Source organism: Camellia sinensis, chromosome 7 (genome assembly GCF_055761805.1).
Source record: "Camellia sinensis isolate YWXY chromosome 7, ASM5576180v1, whole genome shotgun sequence".
NCBI classification, from domain to species: domain Eukaryota; kingdom Viridiplantae; phylum Streptophyta; class Magnoliopsida; order Ericales; family Theaceae; genus Camellia; species Camellia sinensis.
Window position 1 is genome coordinate 151,962,195 of NC_138967.1, and position 25,925 is coordinate 151,988,119.

The window sequence follows — 25,925 nt, forward strand, 5'->3', positions numbered from 1 at the left end:
GTATTCGGCGGGTCAATGGACAACTGGTATCCCTGGTAGAGAAGTATATGGTCCTCTGATTTCAGCCATTTCAATGTAAAACCCTAGTAAGCTGTCCTCCTTCGAACTCCACGTTTCTTGTCTTCATGATTAGGAGTCGAGACACAAATTGTATTCACACGTTTTTGTGTGTTACGCTTTTATTGATGTTAAGGAAATCAATATAGATGTTGCAAGACCTTTTCTGCATCTGCTCTCATTTTTCTTTTCAAATGTTTGAGACATCAAAAAACTACCTCAATTCACAGTAAAAATTTTCTACTTTTGGTGATTACTCTCTTCCTTTCATAATGAATTATAAACAAAATTGAACACATTCATAGTTATGTTATTTCTAGAGTTTGTCTCTGTCACACCCCGAATTTTACACGGTCCGGCTCACATGAGTAATCCACCCAATGTTGGATAGTAGATAACAACTATCATGCAAATGAATCTAATATAGTCACACAATACATGTGCTTATCCATTTTTATACATTCATAAATGCAACATCTGAGTCGAATGAATGTTTTGTAACTAAAACATGCACAGATGTTATAAAATCAAATTAGATGTCCTGAGGCTTACATCATACACAAGGGTGTAACCCTTACAAGAATGGCATACGGCCAATAAATAATATAACAAAACCACCCTACACGATTCCGAACACATCTTCACATCTCAATCCACATCCACACAAGTACACCTGAAAAATATTTTCAGCCATGTAGGGTGAGCATAAAACCCAGTACAGAATATTTCAAAAACTAAACATGCTTCACTAGCATAAATGATCGTGATGCAATACATATATACAATATGCCCAAATGCATTTTCAAATCCATCTGATTTCTCAACAAAATCCTTTCTTTCCAATTACCAAAATGTTACGTTTAATCAAAACGTTTTCTGAGATCAATCATTAAATTGATATAAAATCCTTTTTCCAAAAACCGATCCAGGTATCTTAATACCAACCTACAAATACATTGCTAAATCAAATGCAAATATATTGCTAAAACCTTTTTCCAAAACATCTTTTCAAGCCAAAACGATAATAAATAAAATGGATAAATCTTAGGACTGGTGTTCATACGAGTAACTATACAAGACACAAGGTCATTTTTACCGGTGCTAACCAGAAGGCTAGACAACTACTGCGTGGGTTTAGGTCTTTTACCATGGACACATAGGCTAACTTAATTCTACTTTAACACTATCTCGTAGCTTTACCACTTTATTTACTTCTTTCCAATAGCACAACACGTGTGATTCAAAAATATAGCTTTCCAAAACAATGCAAATGTTCCAAAACAAAATGGAGAATTTCCAAAATCTCTTTCCAAACATACGGTTTTAAATTCCAAAAACCCTTTACATGCTCCATGATATGAATAGTCTCAAATTGCCTAATCCAGATGCAATGTCTGACACACGGCAATGCTATCCTCCACTGATAGCCAAAACAATTATCTCAAATGCAATAATCAAAATATATCAATATAGATATATTTTTCAAAAGAGTAACAACAACCATTTTCAAAATCTCACAACCATTTCATTTCCATCTCTTACAAAACCAACATCCATTTTCGTTGTTTTCCAATATAAGCCAAAACCCATGGTTTTAGAACAAAACCTCATTTTCTTTCAAAATCACTTTTGAGTAAAGAAAAGTCACCATGTCAACATATCTCAACCACCAATACAACATCATAACCTTGTTCAAGAACTCATTTTTTTTATATAAAAAAAAAAAAACCCATCTCTTTTTCATTTCAAATCCAACCCCTTAGTTTAACCCAAAACACTCAAATCTATAGATCTTTTGAAATAACAAATAAGTAGGGTAAAAATTATACCAAATGACTACCAAATATAAATAACAAAATACGCCACAAATATGCTACCGAACCCATATTGAGTTTAGGAAATAGACCCCACCTCTTGAAGCGAAAAGGAGAACTCGGAAAAACTCAAAGTCGATAAAACCACGTAACTCTTGGATCAAAAGAAAGCCCTTGATGAGATCTACAACATTTCTCAAAGGACCAAGGTGAAAACATGTCTCTAACCAAGTAGATTTAGAAATCTAAGTGAAAAAGTTGAGTTTCTAAAAGAGAGAGAGAGAGAGTGATTCACGGTTTAAAGAGAGAAGAGAGAGAGAAAAGAAAAAGTGAATGAGAAAAGTGTATTTGGGGTCTATTTATAGTGGTAGAATAATAACCCTAAAGTGGTAGAATAATAACCCTAAAGTCAAGGGAAAGAATAAGTTAAAGCCCTAAAAAAGTTGGGTCCAAAACTGAATCAAAATCTGGAAATTGACTCACAAGGGTCGATCCTCATGACAGTGGTGTCGACCCTCGGAAAGAAAAGCTGAGACATTAATGTGTGCAAAGGACAAGGGTCGACCCTATATTTCATAATGCAACCTAAAACAAAACAGCAAAGGAAGGATCAACCATCAGACCCGTGGTGTTGACCCTATATACTAGCAAAGACACTAAGAGTAAGGCAGCAAGGTGGTGTCGACCCTCAGGAAGGCTAGTGTCAACACCATAACAGATTTTCCAAGTTCCCAAAGAACTTTCAACGTAAACAAGAGCGAACGAACAATCCCAACAAGTCTAGATCGAATTAAACACCTCCAAAACCAAGATTCAACAACTCCAAAGACATCTAAACCAAACCAAACCAAACGAAGCCTTAAGTCCCATCAAATGGGGTCGGCTACATGAATCATTCTTCTCCATGCGGCCGTATCAAAAGCCATTTCATTAGTCAAATTAAGTAGATTCATATCTCTATTTATAACGCTAGTCAACGTTAATCTAGGCCTACCCCGTCCCCTAACACTTCCATCTACCGTTACAGCATCGCATCTCTTCACTACTGCCTCTGTTGGTCTCCGTTGAATATGACCAAACCATCTCAAACGATTCTCTCTCAACTTATCTTCTATCGATGCTACTCCTACCCATTCCCGAATACACTCATTCCTAATCCTGTCCTGTCTAGTCTTACCACACATCCACCTTAGCATCCTCATCTCAGCCACACTCATCTTATCTACATGTTGTTTCTTAGTTGCCCAACACTCCGTCCCATACAACATAGCTGGTCTAATAGCCGTTCTATAAAACTTACCTTTTAGTCTAGTGGGTATTCGTTTATCGCACAATACCCCAGACACACTTCTCCACTTACACCATCCCGCCTTAATCCTATGGGCCACATCTGCATCAATCTCTCCCGCTGTTGTGATAATCGACCCTAAATAACGAAAATGTTCACTCTTAGGCAGTTCTTGGTTCTCAATCTTCACTTCTCCTCTGCTTTCATTGTTACTGTTACTAAATTTACACTCCATGTACTCTGTCTTAGTTCTGCTTATTCGAAACCCTTTAGATTCAAGAGCTTTTCTCCAGATCTCCAACTTTGTGTTAACTCCTTCTCTAGTCTCATCCACTAACACAATATCGTCTGCAAAAAGCATACACCATGGCACGTCATCCTGAATATTTATCGTCAACTCGTCCATAACTAAAGCAAAAAGATAAGGACTTAAGGTAGATCCTTGGTGTAACCCTACAGTGATAGGAAATTCATTTGTTTCTCCAGCTGGCGATCTAATAGTGGTCACCACCCCTTCATATATGTCCCTAATCACGTCAATGTAGCCTTTTGTCACCCCTTTCTTCTCTAACGTCCACCATATTATATCTCGGGGCACTCTGTCATATGCTTTCTCAAGGTCGATAAACACCATATGAATGTCTCTTTTCTTTTCTTTATACTTTTCTATTACTCTCCTCAAAAGATAGATCGCTTCCATTGTTGACCTACCAGGCATAAACCCAAATTGATTCTCTGACACCTCTGTTATGTCTCGCAATCGACGTTCCATCACCCTCTCCCACACTTTCATTATATGACACATTAGCTTAATTCCTCTATAGTTGTTACAATTCTGGACATCACCTTTATTCTTATAGATTGGTACTAAAATACTCTTCCTCCACTCATCTGGCATGTTTCTAGTCAACAAAATTTTGTTAAACAACCTAGTCAACCAAGCAACTCCCTTTTTACCCAAACACTTCCAAGCTTCAATAGGGATATCATCAGGTCCTAAAGCCTTATTTGATTTCATCTTCTTAAGTGCAATCTCCACTTCAAAATTTCTAATCCTGCGATAGAACCTATAGTCTTGGTTTATCGTATTACTGATTATTTCTTCCCCTATTGTCGTACTTCCATGTTCCTCATTTAACAGTTTCTCAAAATAATTCTTCCATCTTTCCTTAATCTCATCGTCCTTCACCAATACCTTAGAATCCTCACTCTTGATGCACTTTACTTGATTAAAATCTCTTGTTTTCCTCTCCCGTATCTTAGCAAGTTGGTATACCCTCTTCTCTCCCTCCTTACTATCTAGTCTAGTGTATAGGTCATCATAAACTTTCAACTTAATCTCTCTCACTACTTTCTTGACCTCCTTATTAGCCAATCTATAGCTCTTAAGGTTTTCCTCAGTTCTATCCTTAGAGGGCACAAGAGCTATAGTCTCTAGAAATAGTTAAGCAAATCATAATATACCTCCTCTCTTTTTTTTCATGGTCTCTTGCAGTACTCTGTCTATTGAGCAAATTCACTTCTTTTTTTTCTCTTTTTTTTTAATGGTAATGCAAAATTTATTAGAAAGGCTACATGAAAATTATGTCATGCAGGAACAACCTTTTTTAATTTACAGAGCTGATAACCCCATTATTATTTTTCATTTATGTCATCTTACACTGAATCATAAAATTTAAAATATGTATTCAATTGGGTAACCTACAGTTTCAAGGGTTTTAAGGGATTGCATTAGGCATACAATTCGTTTATTTTGATGAGAAGTTCTACCTTGTTTTCATGTCTGTTAAAGAAGTTAAAAAAAAAATACAAATTAGTGTTAAATCGGATGCAGGGCTAAAATGGTTTTGGAGGTTTTTTGTAAAACAACTTCTTCTAGGACTAATAATAATGATGATTAATTCATTTATTTAAAATGTTACAAATTATCAATTCATTCATTTCTTGTCAATTAAATGGGTTCAAATGTTTTTTTTTTTTTCTATCTCCATACAAATTATTTACCTCAGCCATCAAAAAATGGAAACAACATATATGTGGGTGTTGTGCTTGGGATCGTGGTTGCAGTAGCTTTTGTTATCATCTTGCTTTTACGTATTCTTTGGTGGAGATGCTGCCTACTACGCAAAGATACAATGGAGCATGGTATTTGGAAACCTTAAAATTGTGGTAAATTCAATTATTTTGCCATCTTCATTTTCATATTTCTAATTTAACAGTTAATTGGCAGACATGAATGATGACTTAATTGAATTGCCATCAACTGCTTCTTCTACTTCTGTCGTTGATTGCTAGCCGCTCAATTTGAATTCTGATTATTGGGCAAACAGAGAATAGAGAAATGGGTATAAATTCTCTTGGTTGGTTTTCATTTTAATATTGTCCTTACAATATAACAATCTACATTTTCTTACTTTCTTTTTTTTTTTTTTTTGGAATCAATTTACAACAGATGAATGCTTAGTACATCCAGAGAATTTTTCAAATATTTGTGTTGCAAAATGCACATATAGTGTACACTTGTATTTCTAAAACCATGTGTTTCAACTATATTGGCAAATCCCATGTTTTATCCAGTTTTGGCCTTTTAGATGTTTTTTGGTGTTTGAATTGAAGATTATTGTAAGGTGTCTTGCTTTTTTTTCTTCTTTTTTTGTATTTTAATTAGCCTTTTGTGGAGGACGCATGGCTTACCAATCAGAGCTTACCATGGAAGTGCATTCTACCCCTCTGTCACTATGCATATGTGCCAGTTAATGGAATGAGTCAGATAAGGTGATTATATTTCGAAGGTGAGGTTCAATTCTATTATTGAATGGTGATATTATGTATCAACGATGACATGGTACCACTGCTACATTGAAATTTCCCACCACAGGAAAAAATGACCAGAAAATTGTTTAGAATTTCAAATCAAAGTGTAGATTTCAGGGTAAATTATGACAATAGTCTTTACACTTTACCCCTCATGTCATTATAGTCCCTGTAATTTCAATTAGCTTGATTCTGATCCTGAATTTATGATTTTGTCTCAATTTGATCCAATTGATTACAACTCTTAGCATTTTTTATAAAAAAATACGCACATAAGTGTCACATGCTATATTTTTAAAGGCAAAACTATAAATTGACTCAATTCAGTTAGTTAATTTCAACCTATTTAGTAATAATTTTCCTTAAAAAAATACTAACGATATTATTAATTCGACCAAATTGAAACAAAATATAAAATTAAATGTCAAAATTGAGCCAATTGAGAGTGTAAGGATCAAAATGGCATATGTGGTAAAATAGAGAGACCACCGATGTAATTTGTCCTAGATTTTATTTGCAAAATGTACCAAAAAAATTCCAGAGTTCCATCCAAGTAATAAAATAAACCCTAGGCTTTTAATTTTGTCAATTTAAGTCATAATTTTTTTGATTTATTTTCAATCTAAACCATCTGTTTATTTTCGTTTAATAAAATTGACAAAAAAATTATATTTTACTCATTAAACTCAACAGAAAATGGTATTGTAGACATTTTATGTATATTTTACATTGAATTTAATGACTAAAATATCTTCTTTTTTTATGTCAGTTTTAGTTAATAAAAATAGGGAGATAGTTTGAATTGAAAACAAATCAAAATATTAAGATTTAAATTGGTAAAATTAAAATTCAAAATTTGTATTGTTATAAGACTTAAAACAATAAATTTTTTTATTTTTAAAATATAAAGTTTCTTTTTAACTTTTTTGGCACGGGACGACTTTATGAATGATTCTTGGTCTTAATCTCTTAGATTTAAATTGTAGTGTATTTATGAAATTTCTATCCTCCAATTCTATGTAGTGTCATCTTCAAGCTCTCTCTCTCTCTCTCATGATAAAACAATTGGACCCTTCTTAATTAGGTATTTTACATTGAATTTAATGACTAAAATATCTTCTTCTTCTTTTTTGGTGTCAATTTTACTTAATAAAAATAGGGAAATTGTTTGAATTGAAAACAAATCAAAATATTAAGATTTAAATTGGCAAAATTAAAATTCAAAATTTATATTGTTATAAGAGTTAAAACAATAAATTTTCTTATTTTTAAAAAATAAATTTTCTTTTCAACTTCTTTGGCACGGGACGACTTTATGAATGATTCTTGGTCTTAGTCTCTTAGATTTAAATATTTTCTTTTTTTCTTTTTTTGAATCAAAAAAATATTTTCTTTTTTACTTTTTTGGCACGGGATGACTTTATGAATGATTATTGGTCTTCGACTTAGTCTCTTACATTTAAATATTTTCTTTTTAACTTTTTTGGCACGGGTCTTAGTCTCTTAGATTTAAATTGTAGTGTATTTATGAAATTTCTATCCTCCAATTCTATGTAGTGTCATCTTCAAGCTCTCTGTCTCTCTCTCTCTCTCCCATGATAAAACAATCGGAACCTTCTTAATCAGCTATTTGTAATGCAGCAATAGAATGGATGTTCAAACGCATAAGAAGCTCTCTTTCCTCTCATCATCATCATCTCTCAGCATGTTTTTCCCACATATCTTCACTTCACTTATTCTCGTCATTTACTTGGCAACTTTTGCCTCTGCAGCCCCCCTTCAATATATATCCATTTTGTTTAATTAATTTTATTTTGCTTTCCCTAGATTCATTATCCAAAAGTAGCATACATATGGTTACCCGAAACTTAATGCGAAATTCAAATTTTATATAATGATCGTAAATATACATGTATAAAATATATAACTTAAAATAGTTATTATTTTACTTATTTTTGAAATAAAGTTTTTATTTATGCACAATTGATTGAAAATACAAAATTTTTAAATTTTTAGATAAATTATAAGATACAAAATCTAATTATTATCTAAGTAAATTATAAGTATACTTAATTCTTTAATGCTAACTGTGAATCAATCCATTCATCTGGTTCAAGCTGTTCAATTAACAAATATTAGATTGGCCAAATTAGAGTTTTTATCTACTAAACATCTCCTTAGGTTTGAGAAATATTTATAGATGGCATTAGATAGGCTTGAGCCATGAGAAGATGGCCCAAATTTGTACTATTTAGTTTGTGCCAAACTAAAGTTATGTCTCACGTTTGATTTATATTTTTAATTATTGACTTAATTTTGACCTTGCCTCCACATGTAGTATAACTATTTCATACTATTTTGTAAATCACGTAAGCCTCTTTTTAGATTAACCATTCAATTTGATGATATTATTTATAAAGGGTTAGTTTAGTTAATAGGGGATAGAGATTGGAGAAATAGGGAAACTAACAAAGTACATTATAGGTCGACTGTAGGGTTGGAAGGCTTAAGGGTGGCTGAGGGCGGGAATTAAAAATGACTACTGGAGATGGCCAGCAGGGGAGAGTGAAAAGATTTTGCAATGGTACATGATATGGGGTATGGAGGACTTGATTTGGGATAGCTCGGAGAAGAGTGTCATGCTACTCCTAAATTTTCTCCATTTTGTTTTTCAGTTTGTTTTTTATTTTAACTAATTTTGATTTGGTTTCAATATATAATTAAAATTGGTAGTTTGAGGTTCTTATATCATTTGAGAAAACATAACATAATTGTAAGGGTAACTTTTGTAATTCACACAAATTTTTTTCTTTTAATATCTACTAATCACCTGATGTCACACATATTTGTTTGTTAATATTTAAAATAAAACATTAATGGCAACATAATGAAAACATCACCTCAATATATTTTAAATGAAGATAACTTAATTTACATTATTTTAATTTTATCCTCTAAATTTTAAAGTTGTTACTATTTAATTTTAATATTGTTTATTTATTTACTTGTGGTCATGCATAGTACGGGTGTTATACTAATTCTGCTATATCATAAAATAAAAATTTTATCACTGTTCCTAACCTCCCAAAAACCCTAAACATACCCTATGCTTACCTAAGGCACCACCCAATTTTGGCAAGTTTAGCCCCTCTTTTGTCTACCTCTATCTCTGACCACCCTTACCATCCCTCCCCAACCTTGAGCTCTCACTCCTTCCTCTCTTTCTCTCTATGGTTGAGAAGGAAAAGAAATTGTCGAAAGCGGGGAAATAGCAGGGAGATGTAATGGTGGCCAAGAAGTGGCTACTGTATGGGTAATTTTCCGACCACACTGCCCGCTTAGTAACCAGTTGGAGAGCACTGGCAGAATAGATGGCACCTGACTGACCTGCAACAGAAATATAAGAATCCCGCGGTGGTTTCGACCACCCGGGGGCACTCCGACGATCAAGTCAGTATATCTCTCAAAGATAAATCAAGTACTAAACTGACAAGCTGAGTATCAAAAGCATACCTTAGACCCATGGGGGTGCCTCTCTTTTATAGCCAATACAATCCTAGTCCCAAAAGGAGCCTGGCCCTAATGGACTTAGGATTACTGCTAATCTGGGATTCCCAGTGGGATTAGGATAAACTCTCTAAGAGTCTTATCTTTACCCAAACTGAAGTCTTCTTCCAATCTAGGACTCTTGTCCATATCCAAGTTGAGTTCCCTCTTCATTCTAGGACTCTTGTCCATTATCCGCTTATCTCGGATTCCGATATCTTCGGAGGCAACCTCGGCCTCGCCGAGATAACCTCGGCGCAACGTCCAAGACACGTGGCACCTCGGCTGACACGTCGGCGTCACCTTGCCATGTGTTGGTACTCAGAAAATATATCCCCACAACTGCCCCCTAGGTTCTATTACCTCGGCATTCTGAGGTGATGGAACCTACACTGTTCGTTCATCTATGCCCCTCTGTCCGAGATCAAACTCGCCGACCTCAAAGTTCTCTGGACTTTACTGTCCACTGGTGTCAAGAATCAAGTTTCATGCTTTCCAAGCTGCTTGAAATCACACCTCCTAGCCGAGATTCTGGTTCCATTAATTCGTAAACTCCAAGAGTTTTGCAACTGCTCCACTCACACTCTCTGGTGAGTTCCCGATTTCCAGTCACCTATTTGACTCCGGCGATTTTCATATCGGCGTTCATTTCTCTTTGTAGGTTCATAAACTCTTACTTTTTTATTAAGCTCAACATTTCATAACTCTTCTGATTTACTTTGAATCTGTTTATTTTCCATCTGTGGCCTTCTGTTCTCGTCTGTCTTCAAGTTTTTGATTTCTTATTGCTAAAATGCCTGGAACTGTTCTTTGTCATATCCGCTTTCTGTTGCTAGCATAATGTCTGGTTCATTACTTTCTTGTTCTTCACATACTTACTTAGTGCCTGTGCACTTGGCTTTATTCTTGAACTTTGTCGTCTTCTTGACTATTTTTCTCTTTTTTCATTTAATCCTCTAGCTTCTTCTCTTTCTAGCTCTTTTGCTTAAATCCGTCATTTGTTCAAAGCTTTTAAGCTTTTGCAACTGTCTTCGTTTCTCTCCTCGGGTGAAGCTTTACGTCATTCTGTCATTGTCGTCAGACTTCGGCAATTCTCATTCCGGCTTCCCTCTTTCTGGTAAGCCACTGTTCCTCCTGGTTTTATTTCGTGTTGCTTTCCAAGAAGCTCTACTTCATTGTTAATCACCATTGCTTGTTTTACCCGTTATTTCCAAATCATCTTCTTGAATACCCACTGTTCACACATCTGTTGATTTCTACCACTGTTCTTGGCTTGACACACTTGTGCAATCTTTTTGTCTTGATTTCTTGATAGCTTCATCACCATTCTTGATTACGAATTACATTCTTGTTTCTGTTTTCTGTGTCTTTTTCCAGATTCTTTCTTTCAATCTTTGCCTTCAAACTCCAAGGTGCCAGTCGCCGAGAAGAGCCTTGATCAAACTCTTCAGGAGATCGAGGCTGAGCTCGAGGCCGAGAAGACTGCTGAGAAGTCTTCCTAACTGTCTTCTATATCCTGCCATTGATGCCGAGTAGTTTTGCTTTCAATTCTCTTTCTTCTTCTTCGGCTAAGCCTGAGCCAAGAAGAAAGAAGCGCTCTTCGTCACCCTCCTGGACGAGGATTTTCTTCAATGTCTCTTCACTCTTTTCGGCTGGCTCCTTGCCGACATCATCTAGGACTTCCATGTCCTCGTCTTCAATCTTTGCCTTCCCTGGTTCCCGAATGTTGCAGGTAGTTTTCATTGTTGCCATGGAGAAATTCTTTGCCTGCAGTTGGTCTCCTCTGATTTCTTCAATCCCATGTTCTGTGGGGAACCGCAATAGTTGATGCAACGTTGAGGGAACTGCCCCCATTGCATGCAACCATGGCCTTTCCAAGATGATGTTGCAAGGTGGAGGTGTGTGAATCACGACGAATTCTGTTTTGATCTTCTAACTGCTCTTGCATGATTCTATACTTTGAATATTTTGTATGCCTTTCATACTTTGCCTCCTTTGTGCAATCTTCTCGGGGTTACATACCTCGGGTATAATAGCTACAAAACTTTTACTTTGGCAAGATACTGACCTGTAAACTTTTCATAAATTCTAACAAGTGTGAAACATATACTACTCAATGTTAACTTTGCAAACTTTTTCTCAAATTTTAACAAGTGTTTAAACGGTGATCTCGGTCTAGCCTACTTGTAAATTGCTACAAATTTCAACAAGGATGAACACATACTGTAACAGGGATCAACAAGGCTTAACATAACAAGTGTTAAACAATAAGCTATTTGTAAATTGCTGCGAATTTCAACAAGTGTTTAAACAACATACTTAGCTTTTTCCTCAACCTGTAAATTACTGCAAATTTCAACAGATGATCATATGTTGGCTTAACATTATCTTGTAAATTGCTACAAATTTCAACAAGTGTTAAGCATCTTCTTTGGTTTAACCAACCAGTAGATTGCTACAAGTGTTTAGCAATAACCTCGGCTTTGCTTCAACTCGTAAATTGCTACGAATTTAAACAAGCGAAGAGAAACAGTAATCTTGGCTTAACTTCAACTTGTAAATTGCTACAAATTTCAACAAGTGAAGATAAGGAACCATCTCAGCTTAACTTCAACTTGTAAATTGCTACAAATTTCAACAAGTGAAGGTAAGGAACCATCTCAGCTTAACTTCAACTTGTAAATTGCTACAAATTTCAACAAGTGAAGAAAAGGAACCATCTCAGCTTAACTTCAACTTGTAAATTACTACAAATTTCAACAAGTGAAGATAAGGAACCATCTCAGCTTAATTTCAACTTGTAAATTGCTACAAATTTCAACAAGTGAAGGTAAGGAACCATCTCAGCTTAACTTCAACTTATAAATTGCTACAAATTTTAACAAGTGAAGATAAGGAACCATCTCAGCTTAACTTCAACTTGTAAATTGCTACAAATTACAAATTTTAACAAGTGAAGATAATGAACCATCGCAGCTTAACTTCAACTTGTAAATTGCTACAAATTTCAATAAGTGAAGATAAGGAACCATCTCAGCTTAACTTCAACTTGTAAATTGCTACAAATTTCAACAAGTGAAGGTAAGGAACCATCTCAGCTTAACTTCAACTTGTAAATTGCTACAAATTTTAACAAGTGAAGATAAGGAACCATCTCAGCTTAATTTCAACTAAGCATCATCTCGGCTTAACTTCGGTTAAGCATCGTCTCGGTTTCACTTCGGTTAAACATCATCTGGGCCTAACTTCGGTTAAGCATCATCTCGGCTTAACTTCGGTTAAGCATCATCTCGGCTTAACTTCGGTTAAGCATCGTCTCGGTTTAACTTCGGTTAAACATCATCTGGGCTTAACTTCGGTTAAGCATTATCTCGGCTCAACTTCGGTTAAGCATCGTCTCGGTTTAACTTCGGTTAAACATCATCTGGGCTTAACTTCGGTTAAGCATCATCTCGGCTTAACTTCGGTTAAGCATCGTCTCGGTTTAACTTCGGTTAAACATTATCTGGGCTTAACTTCGGTTAAGCAATATTTCAGCTTAACTTCGGTTAAGTATCATCTCGGCTTAACTTCGGTTAAGCATCATATTGGTTTAACCAACTTGTAAATTGCTACAAATTTCAACAAGTGGTAAACGCATTCTTCTTCTCTCTGCCCCCCAGTGTGAACTTAAAATCCACTTGGGTTCTCATCATACATGTAGTTTCGACCTTGTCGCTGAGGTTTAATTCAAGCCGAGGTTGTCGACCTTGGTTTCTCTATTGATCTTACTTGGCTCCAACCTGAGTTTGATTTTCGGCCTCGCATCGGCGAGCCGTTTCTCTTTTCTTGTTCCGACGCCTTTGTTCCCGGCATGTCCTCCTCGGCCCTAGCATACTTCTCAATTCTGGCCAACTTTAGTCTGATCTTTTGTGTTTCCTTTTTATCTTCTGGGATCTGAGATTTGCTCATTGTGCTCTTCTATTCTCGGACTCAAGTGCCGAGATCTTATCTTCTGGAATCTTGAATCTGCTCACTCAGGTTGAGCTCTTCTTTTCTCGGACCTACTCATCTAGGCCGAGATCATGTCTTCTGGGATCTGAAAACCGGGATTTGCTCACTCAGGTTGAGCTCTTCTATACTTGAATGTTATCTTCTTGGGAGCGCTCATGCCCCCTGTCTTTGCATCCCTTCTGGAAGGGTCTTCGTTCCTCCGCAGGTATCTATCATTCCATACTTTGAGGTCATCTTCGCTGTAGTATCCACTTCGATTTATTGTCTTTGGTACGTTACCTTCTTGGCCGGCGTCTTTCACTCCGTGACTCTGGTCACGAGTTTTTGTGTTGCGATCTTCCCCTTCAATGTCGAGATCGATAGGTCTCCCACTCCCAGTAGGAGCATTGTCTTTAATCTGATCCTTCTGTCCGTCATTGGCCATCTATTCTTCTTTCTTTCCCACAGACGGCGCCAAATTGTGTGGGTGATTTTCTGACCACACTGCCCACTTAGTAACCAGCTGGAGAGCACTGGCAGAATAGATGGTACCTGACTGACCTGCAACAGAAATATAAGAATCCCGCGGTGGTTTCGACCACCCGGGGGCACTCCGACGATCAAGTCAGTATATCTCTCAAAGATAAATCAAGTACTAAACTCACAAGCTTGAGTATCAAAGGCATACCTTAGACCCATGGGGGTGCCTCTCTTTTATAGCCAATACAATCCTAGTCCCAAAAGGAGCCTGGCCCTAATGGACTTAGGGTTACTGCTAATTTGGGATTCCTAGTGGGATTAGGATAAACTCTCTAAGAGTCTTATCTTTACCCAAACTGAAGTCTTCTCCCAATCTAGGACTCTTGTCTATATCCAAGTTGAGTTCCCTCTTCATTCTAGGACTCTTGTCCCTTATCCGCTTATCTCGGATTCCGATATCTTCGGAGGCAACCTCGGCCTAGCCGAGATGACCTCGGCGCAACGTCCAAGACACGTGGCACCTCGGCTGACACGTCGGCGTCACCTTGCCACGTGTTGGTACTCAGAAAATATATCCCCACAGCTACCAAATATGGGAGTGGCAAGGGTGGGTCTAAAGAAGTAGGGGTATAATCAAGATTATAATAGGCGTTCAAAGAAAAAAGGGAAACCAATTTTGATAGGTCAGAGTCCAAAAAAATAAGGTGAGTGCAAATAGCATCACTCATATATATGCTATAATTTACATTAAAAAATTACTACAATATATCCTTAATCCTCAAAAATAATTTGCTACCACATGATCAAATAGGCTCCACCAACTCAATCCTCCTTCTTCCTACCCTTCACCTCTAATGCACCCCAAAAAAAGCTTCTATCTATCTAATAAAACAATAAATAAAAACATCAAATAGGTATCTTGTTTTTTATTTAGAGAAAACATAAATGCATTTTTTTTTAAATAAAAACAAAAACCATATTTGGTTCACACGCGCGCGCGCACACACACACATATATATATATATATATATATATTTAAAAATAACATATTTGATAAATTGTCAAGATGTGAGGTTGTTAGGAGTGGTGTGCAATGGGTAGGGATAGCCAAATGTGGCCATAGATGGTGGGAAAGAAAGTAAGGAATATAAATTTTTCAAAACAAAAACAAAAACAAAAACAAAAACAAAAATAAAAACAAAAAAGGGCACATTTTTTCCCTTAACTTTTGAATTCTTTTTTTTATTTTGTTGGAATCAAAATCAATTGTCAAACCTATTTCACTTTCAGTTTTTAAATTTTTTAAAAACAAAAATAGATAATTGTAAACATAACAATTACTAAACTTATTATAATTAATTTGATTACAACTATGTTAAAACTTTGGATGGAGTTACTTATGGGTAGGGGGTTATATTCACATTCGCAACCTTCTTGTTCTCAAATGACATATGGCCAATAATTTAGTTCTTGTCCATTATTTTGTTTTGTAGTTCTTTTCTTTATTTGATAAAAATATTCAATATTAAAAAGGTGTTTGGGAACTAGTAAAAAGAGTAAAAAAAGTCACTGAGATTTTTGTAACCAGCTAAAAAAGTTTAATGTCAGATCAATTTTTTCACTCAAAAAAACAAAAAAAAATTTGTACAAATTTTCAAACATAATTTTTTTAACTGCTAAAAGGGCCAAAAAAACCATTTTAAAAAACACCTAAATTTGGTTCGGATTGTCAAATTATTCTAGCCATTGTTAAGGCGTTGGATAGCATCATACATGGAGAGCATTAACCATGAAAAATGTTCATTCATTACTTGACAACTAGGAGAATTTAGGAGCTAATTACAATTTTAGTTTTCAAATTATGGTTCATGTATTATTTTGGTCTTCAATGTTTAAATTGTATCAGTTTAGTCTCTAATGTATAAAAGTATTTTAATTTGGTCCCCAATATTTAAATTATGCCAATTTGATCTCCAATGTATAAAAAATATTTCAATTTAGTCTCCTAATTTAATTATGTTAATAGAAACAAAGATATGGACAAAAATTTAAGTATTATAAATTTAAATTTATGGGAAATTCTCCGGTGTGCACCCCAACCTATCATAAAAATGTGTAATTTTATCACAAAATTTTATAACATCAATTATAAAATGTATAACTTCACTACAAATTGACCTAACAAAAATGTTATAACCAAACCAAAAACATTTGCAAAATCAACCACAAATTTTGAACATTTTTATTACGTCAATTTGTGGCGAGATTATTCATTTTGTGGTTGATATTACGAAATTTTATAATAAAATTATACATTTTCATGATAAATTGCATATAATGTACCCCCTAAAACAACGCACACTGGAGCATTTCTCTAAATTTATGCATGCTGCAAAAATATATATATACAACCGCAATTTAAAAAATATTTTTCAGTGTAATGTTTTGCTAGTAAACATTCTTTATTTTTTGGGTGCAAATATAACTCCAATTTCTGTTGAACTGAATTGCAGAAGCCTCAAATCACGGAATCTTTCAGGGACCCTACCAACAGAATTTTTCAAGCTCCCGTTCCTTAAAAAAATGTAAGTAAGGCCTTGTTTGGTTAACACTCAATTGAGAATTCGCTATTTTAATAGATTTTTTGACTTTTTTTTAAAAAAAAAAGATGTGAAAAAAATAGAGAGAATGAGGTGATAACTTGTAATAATTTTTTTTTGGGTTGCTTTTTGGCTATTTTCTCCCCTTCCCAAACAAGGAAGTAAAAAGAAAAGCGTTAGCTGATTACTTTTAATTTGTTTAGCTAACAATTTAGGAGGAAAAAAATTATAAGATACATCTCGGTTGAAAATTGCTAATAAAAATTAAGAAAAATTTACAAAAAAATAAAATAAAAATAAAATCAAAGTTTACCCTTGTAACAAAATGAATATAGGATTTTTAATTTTGTCAATTTAAATCGTAATATTTTGATTTATTTTCAATCTCAGTCATTCACCTATTTTTTTTTAAGTAACACCACCGGAAAAATAATATTTTAGTCATTAAACTGAATGGAGGTGTGCACAAAATGTCTAAAATACATTTTTTGTTGAGTTTAATGACAAAATATCATTTTTCTGTCAGTTAATAGGCAAATTGTTTAGATTGAAAATAAATAAAAAGATTAAGTTTTAAATTGATAAAATTTAAAAGTCATGGTTTATTTTGTTAAAAAAGTCAAATCCTATTTTTTTTAGTATAATAATTTCCCCAAAAATTAAACTTTTTCTTTTTTCAAATTTTTGAATAACAACAAAGCTAACGTTTTTAACATTTATCAAATGTATCGACTTTTGTAACTATAATTTTACACAAAAAAAGGTTTTTAAAAAGAAGGAAAGAAAGACAATTAAAATGCAACGCAGTTGCCAAACCAACCCTAAATATCTTTATATTAATTTGTATAAGAGTTTTTAAATAAAGAATATTATAATATATAGTGGATGGAATGAGAAATTTAAGAAATATATTTAGAAATCCCCTTGAAAAATCTAGAAATCCCTTAAATGTTGATTTGTGATTATCTATCAATTTTAAGCAGTATATAACAATCTCAATCAAACAATCAAGACAAATCGACACAACGATTTTACGTGGAAAATCACAATTGGACACCTCCAATTGTGATAAAAAACCACGGGCAAAGCCACAAAACAATCCACTAAAAAGACATAAAAGAATTACATAGGTGTACTCTTAATTACTTAGCGAATCTACGCCCGAATTGAACCAACCCCTATGTGCCTCTTCCAACCCCGTCTTCACCTCGGAATTGTCTTGACGATGAGCCACTCCAGAATCCACCAAAGCTTCAGGCTCGAATTCTTCAGAATCCACCGAAGAACAACTCCCTCTTTTGTGTAGAACAAACAAATAATCATTTGATGTATACTCTTTAAACCATGAGTTGAATACTCAATCAAAACATCAAAGAAAACTAGCAAAATATCCCCAAATATAAACGCTAGAACCCAAGAAGAAGATCTGGAGAAATAATCCTAGTTTTGGACTAAAACAAATACTTATAGAAATCTGGGACTGCGAAGCTCACTCGAGCGAAGACTCTCTCGCTCGAGCGAGGAACCAAAAACGCGTATTTTCCATAAGTGGCTTCGCTCGAGCCACGCACCCTTCGCTTGAGCATACATTCATCTCTTTCAGGTTTTTATATGGACGTAGCCTTCGCTCAAGCGAGAACTCATTTGCTCGAGCGAGAACTCCTTTGCTCGAGCGAGCAAGGGCGGACATGCAACTTTGAATGCAATTTTGCATTTTGCTTCGAGGGCGCTACCCCTCGACCCCGTCGTGGCGCTGCCCCGGACCCGCGAAGGAGCGCTGCCCCCTGGCCCCCCACGAGCTGACCGGGCAGCTCGATCCCCATCATAATCAGCGAAGTGGCAATCTTGAAAGTATTAACAACACAAACTTCTATGCAAGGCACAATTCGGGTTGGATTCACATTTAAAACTCATATCCTCATTGAAATACAAGTGCGAATAAAATTTCAACTGAAAGGAGTTTTGTCAAACGGGATTGCCAAGAATAAAAACCTAACACCCCTAATCCCTCCATATGTACAAGTATTTCTCTAGAATATAAGAATAAAAATGTATACGCTATTTTTTATTTTTCACTAGTTAAAGTATAAAAAATATAAACATTTTATGTTGCTAAAATATACAAATTATTATTTTATTCAATTTTTATGGATGATTGGATGTTAAAAAACTATGAATAATTGGTGAAAAGTCCATACCCATGGAGTCATATGTTATTTAGTCCAATATCTGATTTTTTTTGGTTGCATTCCATACAAATTCTCAGTACATACTACAAATTAGGGGTGGGCGCGGGTCGGTTGCGGCCACGAAACCTCTAATCCGCCATCCGTCCGCCAGATTGGCGGATTGAAGAAAATCAATCCGCATCCGTCCGCCAATCCGGCGGATGTTGATTGAGCGGATTGGCGGTTTGGCGGATGGATGCGAATTGGTTTGGCGGTTTAAAATTTTATAAATTTTCAACATAATTCAACTTGTGCACTTCCTTAAAAAAAAAAAAGAAAAAAAAAAGTATTACAGTCAATGACTTAAAAAAGTATTACAATCACTGTATGCCTTATCCAAAGAAAGAAAGTTTAAAACTTTATAATATCACGATCACTGCATGCTTCATCCACATATTACAATCACAGCATGATTCATCCCTATAAAGTATTACAATCTATAATTCTTAAAATATAATAACAATTCAAACCACCAAAACCATAAACAGAGCAGTTGTAGAGATTGAATGTCTCTATATTGTTACATCTACATATGTTTTTGAAAACAAAAACCAACTAGCATATATCATATTTTCTATTTATTATTTTTAGAGTTAGATTTAAAAACTAAAAAACATAGATGAATAATACGTTTATTTTTTTCAATTAAAAAATATAATCAAGTTGAAAACTTTTTTTCAACAGAATATTTAAACTCTTTTTCAATTGAAAACACAAACATAATATTTAAACAAATTGAAAATACAAAGTCTTATAAATTACTACAGGTGCTCGCGATTTGGCGGATTGGCGGTTCGGTTGCGGCCAAAAAATCTCAAATCCGCCATCCGTCCGCCAAATTGGCGGATTGGAGAAAATCAATCTGCAACCGTCCGCTCATCATCACGCATCCGTCCAAAATGCGGCGGATCGGTTCGGTTCGGTCGGTTTTGGCGGATCGGTATATCCGCTGCTCACCCCTACTACAAATGGTGTTCGAATATAAATTTTTGAACAATAATAAAATGTTCGAATATAATTTTATAAACATAAAGCAGTTGTTCAGATAAAAACAATTAAATGGAATGTATATTTGAACAATTTATGTTTGTTCACAACTTTAAATCTAAACATTTGATTTTTGTTCAGAAGTTTATATCTGAATACTATTTGTGATACGTACTGAAAGTTTGTATAGTATACAAATAGAATTTCCCTTAACGAAATTGATTAGTGCGAAAAACAAATTATTTTCCAATTATATCTCCACTTTCAGACATTGCCGGACCAATATTGGACCGTAGAAAAATTTTCCGACGCCAAAAAGTGCATTAGAAAAGTCAACAATAGTGGTTGGTGATGATATGGACAAATAAGTAATATATGGATAAATAGTGGGATGACACGTGGACACATAGGTGGATAAATAAGTAAAGTTGACAGACAGGTGATACATGAACAAATAATGGGATGCCACGTGGACATATAGGTGGATAAACAAGTAACATAAACAAATAGACAGATAGGTAGGCAATGAACAGAGAGACAAGTATATAGTGGTAAAATGATTTTTGAAATTATGCTTATCTTTTCGACCCTAAAAGAATAGATTTTAAGTATATTAGCCAAAAAAAATTTAGAATTAGACTTTAGAGTCTGAATACCCCAAAAAATAAAATAAATGAGATATATGTTAAAAATAAAGCTCAAGATGGTGCCATGCTCATAAAATTCCTAAATTAAATGGGTGTATTTAAAAAGAAAGCCTCAATTTCTTGCCCTCATCGATTTACATTTTGCCCACTTTTAGTGCTCAGTTTTGCAAATCCATCATTGAATTGAAAAAAATTACTTTAAACTCTTTTCTTTCTACAGTGACCTCACTCGTAACTACCTTAACGGTACAATCCCTCCACTAATGGGGTTCCCTGCAACAAGTAATCAAAATGTATGTCTCTCTCCCCCTCTATACATATTTATATACACTTTCCATGCTTTAAAATTTTCATGTGGGTTCAAAATTGAAATTGGTTGTTTTAGATTCAATAGGTAGTTTTACAAAAAATAACAAAAAAGTTGTGTTTCAATTCTTAGTTATAAAAAGATAATTTGAGAATAAAATTGTGTGATGCAGAAGTGTCAAACACCAACTTCGCCCTTTACATATATAATAGAATAGATATATAGATATGATTGAATTTAGCAATTGTAGTGGCAGTTAGAGAATTTTGCGAAAGCAAAAACTGTGACATCCACTCCAATTCCAATGTTTGATTTATATATATTAGTTGTCTGCACAACCGATGTATGTGCAACTCCAAAAAAAAAAAAAAAAAACAATAATAGAAGAATAATGACAAAGAAGAATGCACAAATAGTATGTGTTGCTCAAGTGGTTAGGATCTTCTTTGCCAAATCCATGCTCTTGGTTTCAAGTCTTGTCCTCCACTTAATTATAATTTTTACATAAAAATCAACTATAGGGGTATTTTGGAAACTCGAAATATGATACGTTTTATGTCAACACCATCTCACGTCTTCACATATATAATAGCATAGAGCATAGATAGATAGCTAGAAGATTAGTATAGATATGCCATCTTGGAGATTTTATTGTTCTTAGTTCCTTATGGCTAATGATGTCACTGCAGTTCCCTCATTGGAAACCGATTAACAGGTTCAATCCCAAAAGAAATTGGAAATATTAGCACACTTCAACATCTGTAAAATTACTACTACCCCTATTCTTTCATGTATATGCATATGATTTTTGTTTTTGTTTTTTTTTATTTTTTAATCACTTTTTCTCGTTAAGGGTTTGAATTGATGTTTTTAGTATGCTCGAGTTCAATCATCTATCAGGAACCCTTCCTCCAGAGCTTGGGAATCTTTCTCAGATAAACAAAATGCAAGACCCCCTTTTTGTTCAATCATTTATGAGTTTCATGAACAAAAACAGTCCCTCTACATATAGGAATAAGATTGTGTATATTTAACCCTTCCCAAATCGTGTAGAGACTAGAGCCCCTAGCACTAGGTTAACTTTTTTCATTTAAACGTTCCATGTCTTTTGGAATATATAATTATGTTAAAGTTTTGGATAGTGTAGCTTGCTTTTCGTGCTCCTTTCGGATACAATAGCCCTACAGTTCAGACTCCCGTAGTTTTGAATCTAATTTTACAAGTACAATGTGAAACAGATGAACACAAATGAGTACAAGTCTGACAAATCTTTTGAAAAATCAATTTTGAATCAAAAATGCCAAAAATAGACTGCATTACCAGATTTTAGAGTCGTCACCTAAATATTTTTGAGAAATTTAGGAAACCCGTGACTCGTGCCAAAAGGCCAATAGTTTGTCATCACCAAGGTGTCTCAGCTCAAGAACTTAGGTATGAAAAGGGAAGGTCATGAATTGAGCATCCCACTCACCCAATCAAAGATCGGCTTCTACTAATTATGATGTGATTTTTATTTACATTATATGCTCTTGTTCCGATTATTAGGTAATTTTACTAGGTGATGCACACAAGTATAGACCAATTCACAAAATTTGGAATACATTGATTTTATGTTTGATTTTAAAAAGTGTTTTGAATATATGTCACTTGAAAAAGCAAGCTTGTATGGACATTAATCAAATTATTCCAACTCAAGTAAAAAGGCCTTCGTCCACTGGCATTCAAATAGATATATCACGTAAGCACTTAGCCTCATGAAAAACATGCTCGATATGGAAATACTGACATACATGCAATATGCTAAAACAAGAAATGCTAACCTAGTACTCCAAGGTAAGCCAAAAGAAATAAAATAGTTAGAGGAAAAAAGCATGATCCTAACGATGTACGATGAGTAATGCAACACATACAAAATGCAACTAATAGGCTCGGCTACTAGTATGACATATGAATCAATTTTGAGTAATAAACAATCACAAAGTTAGAGTGATGTACTGAGCCAAATGCATGCAAAAATGAATATTGTAAGCATGGTAATGATATGAAAAATGTAAAACATGATGCTACCATTATAAGCGGATAAATAAAAGGGAGAAAGAAATAGGCGTTGGAAGACAATTATTACATATTTCTCCCTCGTGCAAGAGGGTCCGAATGTCCACGTGTCAGAATTAAACTAACTATTACAATACCAAATGAATACTAAATAACTAATTAGCTATCTAAGTTATTACAACAATGATATTATAACAATAATTACAACAATAACTACAACAATATTACAACGGTAATATTTACAACAATAATATGGACAATAATATTAATACAAAAGGATCATATGCGCGTTAATGAAGGCAGTTTTAAGAAACTGCTCTATCTGCCCTTTGAGAATCTGCTGTATTTCACCCTCAATCACTACCCTCTGTTTCTATCAAAAGTTCTTTGCTTACCAAACATTGGAGTCCGGCCGACCCCCAATGAAGCCCAACTGGGTCCAAACAAGTTCGGTCGTGCCTTATTTTCTGGCAGAAAAATGTTTTTGTGCTCTAAGGTGAAAACAGTGAAGACAGAGCAGTTTTAAACCATGTTTGTCCCTTCTGCTCTTCTCTGTCATGAAGAAACTCAAGAGAAGAATGGATTCGGTTCCGAAACCATCAATGGTCGCAAGTTGATTGCATGATGGTTTTGGACACGATTAGACATAAATTTATGAATGTAATGAAAGACAACAACCACCCCTCCCTCCTATCATGAAGTTAGCTCAAAGAGGGAGGTAAACAAGCCTCAAGATTCATCAAAACATCATGAATTAATATGTGATGACTCTTCACGCGATGGATTCAGTATAACATCTGACCGAATCCAATCGATTTTATTAAGCTTCTTTATGTCGATTGATCCAATTTTAAGCAGATTTTATTCACCTTTTTTAATTTACCTTTCCAATTCTTTATCTTTTATTCCACTTTGCCCAAAGGTGATATTAAGTCCACTAAGTTTGAAAGCAATGTAAATGAGCAAGTATCGACTTAACCCGAGAAATGAGCCATTCAAACCCTTTTCTTTAGGGGAAATTACAAAAGAGGAATCAAACTCATTTACAAGCGATAATGGATCCCAAGTCAAACCCAAAATGAACAATAATAACTAGTCAAACTCAAAAGAGCGATAATAACATAGCCAGACCCACAATGAGCGATAAGGACTCTAAATCCAAACTTGATAAAAATCTATAATGAAACCTTCTTTTGTGATTTCCAAGGGCCTAACTAGAAAGTTAGTCCCTTAGGAGTAAATACACCGGTGATAAAGAGGAATGACAAACAAGAGGTTGTGTTTAGCATAAGAGAGATGTAATGCCTTGGTAATGAACCTCTGAAGAGATTAAACCATTAAGCATGGAAGGTCTCTTTCTAATGCTTGAACAACAACCTTTTATTAAACACAACTCTTTAATAAATAAAACAAAGAATGGAGGGAGGTTGTAGAGATGATTATGAAAAGTCGATTATTACATAAGTGGGACTGTTTGTATGAAAACTAGGTAAGAAAGCTATCAACTGAAATGACTCGATGTATAAGCCCTAAACAACCGAAGCCATAAGGACTTACAACAACACACACATGATATTCAAAGCATACACTATTTAAATGAGTCAAAACAGCCCCTAAAATGCAAAAAAATAGTGGCAAAAGCAAGAGAAGGTAAGTAAAAAGAGTAGAGAAAAAGCTATGGAACAAAGCCTGAGGAGGGGTGGCTAACCCCTCCACTTTTGCAATTTTAAATCACATATTTCAGCCCAAAAACAGTCCCAAAATAGTCCAAAAATAGTGGCTAAAATTAGATAAACGAGTGGGAAACACAAGGATAAAAGCTATGGGATAAGGTTCAAGTAAGGGTGGTTAACCCCTCTACCTTTGGTAGCTCTTAAATCACAAGTTTCTGCCCTTGAAAACAGTCCCAAAACAGTGTATAAAATAAGAAAAAGAGAGGAAAAGAGCAAAAGAGAAGTAAGAAAAAGATGCAGAGTTGTACTTCTTGAAAAGAGAGGTAACTTCTTAGTTAACAAACTTGATTCCAAGCACCCTTAAGTTTCTGAAATAAGTTTTGAAAGTTCAACAAAAATGCTTCAAGAACAAGCTCCAACGGTGTATGTATAGCTAAAAGGTGATATGAAGTCAAGGAAGCTTTTGGAAGAAAGATGGATGTTCTTAGCTCTCAAAAACTTTCAAAACCTTTTGAAATATTTCCTAACCCTCTAGGTTCTGAAAATATGTTTTGAAATCTCTACAAGAAAACTTTAAATCCAAGCTTTAATGTGTATGAAGGGTGAAAGTTGATTTGAAGAACAAAAGAAGCTTGAAGGTTCAAGGATAACTCATCAATCTCTAAGCCTCTTCGAAGATTTTTCTAACCTTTAATTCTAAATGCAGGGGTCTATTTATAGAATTTGACCCAATTTGGTCGAAAAAATCTTTAAACAAAGCCAGTTGTCCAATTCTCGCCAACTATTTTGTTTGGCGCTAATGAGATTCGATCGGGCCCCAAAACACACGGATGGAACCAAAAATGAAAGGCCGAGTCTAAAAGATTGAAACCCGTCCGGGTCCAAACAACCCATGGCCGGATCTAAACAAACCCCGGTCGGGTCAAAAAAAGCTACTTTCAGACCCAACTTCAAACGAGCATATCTCCCTCATCCAAACTCGGTTTCAACTGATTCTTAAGCCTAAATTGAAGCCCCGGAAGTCTAATTTCCAATGGTGGTGACCTCACATCTGAATTCTAAGTGCACAAAGATATATGTCTAATTTAGTGAAGGTTATTCATTTCTTTCTTAACGGTTTGATACTCAACCTTTTCCTAAACTAGTTTTCCTCCATCCCCTCCTATTTCCTTCAACTCCAAACCTATAACTAAGATTTTTTTAAAGATTTTTCAAAGAGTTCACCTCTCTTCCAATTATTTTCACTTTGTCCTTACTCGTTTTACTGAAAAGGTAAAATATTTTAATCAAAATGCGAGCCTCAGAACATCATAGAAACAATTGAAAAAAATATTTAGAAAAGAGGGTTTCAAGGTCAAAAATAGTTTGGCCAAAATGGGGTGTAAGGTTTGGGATTAGAGCTTGAATCCAAATTTTTTCGCTGAGAATTCAAAAGATTGCACCGTATAACTTTCATC

The 25,925-nt window shown here is 34.7% G+C and overlaps 1 pseudogene; it reads left to right on the forward strand.

Annotated features, from left to right (window-relative positions):
- The window catches only part of LOC145796217 (putative leucine-rich repeat receptor-like serine/threonine-protein kinase At3g14840), a 55,119-nt pseudogene that overhangs the window by 14,250 nt on the left and 14,944 nt on the right, over positions 1-25,925 (forward strand).